Source organism: Trichosurus vulpecula, chromosome 1, assembly GCF_011100635.1.
Source record: "Trichosurus vulpecula isolate mTriVul1 chromosome 1, mTriVul1.pri, whole genome shotgun sequence".
NCBI classification, from domain to species: Eukaryota; Metazoa; Chordata; class Mammalia; order Diprotodontia; family Phalangeridae; genus Trichosurus; species Trichosurus vulpecula.
The window spans coordinates 33351815-33354618 of record NC_050573.1 but is presented as its reverse complement, the minus strand read 5'-3'; positions in this window follow the sequence as shown (position 1 = coordinate 33354618).

The following is a 2804-nucleotide window of genomic DNA, read 5'->3' as shown; positions in this document are numbered from 1 at the left end:
CGTATGACCATCCCACCCCCTTTTCTGAGGTCCCATATCCTCACCTGAGAAATAGGAGTGATAATATATTACCTACCTCACAAAGCTTTGAGGAAAGCAATGTGTAGACCTTTAAAGCACTCATAAATGTAGGCTAGCAGTCTGTCTTCTACTAAGATCTAACCCCTTAGAAGATGGAGGGCAAGGGTCCAAGGTAGTGAGTGGTTGCTGGGCCACCAGGACCTCCCTATTTCCTTTCATCCATTGTCTCCTCTGCTGGACGGTGAGTTTTCTCCAGCTCTCTCTTCTGTCCTGTCTCTAGCATGACTCTCATCGGCTCTCACTTCTTGGCCAATAGGCCAAGCCCCACTTGGTCATTGTTTGGGCTCAGAGTGAATGTAAAGAGCAACTGTTTCTATTTTGGCCAGAAACCCTAAGAGTCTTTCCCCTCTCTGATTGATTTTTTTCTTTTCTTTCTTTTTTTTTTTTTGACTAAGAGGCCATTTTCTGCCTCATTTCTTATTTAGACTTAAGCACTGAATGGGTGTTGCCTTGGGCAAACTGAGACCTGTTAAAGACCTTAGCTTAAAAAGGCCAAGGTGTCCCACTGCATGGAGGCCATCTCCAATCTTCCTGATCTATGTCTGGCCACTGGACCCAGATGGCTCCATAGGTGACTTTGCACAACCCTCCTCACTTGAATCCAATTCATTTGCGTGTCATGGCGTCACCTCCCTGATGTCAAGGTCCTCGAAGGACAGACAACAACAGCATCAACATGGCTGGCCTAAAAGCTTGCCTGGCCTCGAAAAACCCTGCATCTAACTTTGTATTATTATCCTTTCCTCTGTTGCTTTGTTCCCACCCACTGCTCCTGGCTTCTGGGCTCTGAGTCAGGCAGCCAGCTGCTGGGTTTGTTGACAGCCTCCTGGGGAGGAAGCTTGGTATCCCTCGCTGGCTTTGCCAAACCTGAATCACTCTATACTTGCAAGTTGGTTCTTTTGGAGCTCTTTGTCACAGTCTCAGGCTAGCACACTCATCTCACACTCTCTTACTTCCCATAGACTGGGCCAGACACTGGAAAGACAGATGAAGAAGAAGAGAATCTCTATCCTCATGGAACTTTTAATCTCAATAGGAGGCTAAGATGCTTAGACAAACTACATACGTGTCATACATTCATGTGATAAGTGCTTGGGAGTTCAACTTAATTACAAAAGATTATTTGATATTGTCTATCTGCAGAGGGCTGTGCTAGGTGCCAGGCTCTATGGGCATTCAGAGAAGAGAGCAGCAATCCTTAGCTCTATGACCCTAAAATAGGGATCAATGTAAAGTCCTTCTCTTGTGTTCAAAAAGTCAACTATCCAAGTACAGGGAAGGGAAGGCTTGGCTAAGCAACAGTGCATGCTCTCTCTCCCTCTCTCCCTCCTAGAATCTTTAGCTCCCTTCAAAACATTAACAAGTTCCATGTCCTACTATTGAATGCCTTTGGCGATTCCCCCCATTGTCAGTTCCTCCCCCTGGGAGTTCTGAACACAGAGCTCACACTGTTTGTGACCTTACTTATTTGTCTCTTCTGGGTCCCTCTCAGTTAGTCATCTGTAAAAACTATGTGTAAGGTGATCTTTAGGGCAGCTCGGTGGCGTCATAGTGCGTAGAGCCCTAGGCCTGAAGTCAGGAAGAGTCATCTTTCCTGAGTTCAAATCTGGCCTCAGACACTGTGTGACCTTGGGCAAGTCACTTCACCCTGCCTGCCTCAGTTTCCTCATCTGGAAAATGGGCTGGAGAAGGAAATGGGGAAACCACTTCAGTATCTCTGCCAAGAAAACCCCAAATGAGGACGTGACTGAACAAGAACCACAAAGACAAGCTTTAAGGCCCATCTAGCTCAGATCTCGCAAACCCCACAAAGGCCCCTCCCCCCTCTCCCTGGGCCCACCACAGCTCAACACTGCTGAGCTCAAGCCACCCAACCATCTCAGCTCCCCCCAGAAGAAGGGCTTCCACACCCAGCTGTTCTAATCAGCAGAAAGACCTCTTTACATGAAGCAAAAAATCTGTGTGGAGTTGAGGAAAGAATGGCGGCCTTGGGTGTGGGAGAACTGGATCTGCAGACCACTGCTTAAGCGCGGGCGAGTCAGTTCATCCCTCAAAGCCTTAGTGTTCTAATCTGTAACATGGGGATCATAATCCCTGACATAGCAGGCTGGTCCCAAGGTTTCGTAGGCCTCAAACTGCTCCCTATATGCAGGGGGTTACTGATCTGCCATCGGTCCTGAGCTCTACCTTCTGGAATTATTGTGGAAATAACAATTAACATTTGTGTGACATCATCCCATTAGAGCATAAACCTCCGTTAGACTGTGAGCTCCTCGGGGGCAGGGACTGTCTTTTGCCTCTTTTTGTATCTCAGGCACTTAGCGCAGTGCCTGGCGCACAGTAGGTGCTTCATTAATGTTTCTTGGTGGATTATAAAGTTGCATGTATGATCTCGTTTTATCCTCATGACAACCCTGCAGGGTAGGTCAGTATTGTATTATCTTCATTTTACAGATGGGGAAACTGAGGCTTGGAGAAGGGAAGTGAATCGCCCAAATCAAAGGTGGGATTTGGATCTGGGCCTTCCTGATGCGCAGCCTCGACAGGTCCCTCTTTCCTTAAGACCGTGTCCTCCATTTGCAAACCGCCGTGGCGTCCTTTCCAGGGAGTTCTTCCAGCTGACACTCAGATGACTTGAACTGTCCGCATCATCCTCAATGCTTTGCAGATTTTAGGCTGTGTATGATGAAAGGCTGGGGTGGTGTTTAGATGCTCTGAGCTGA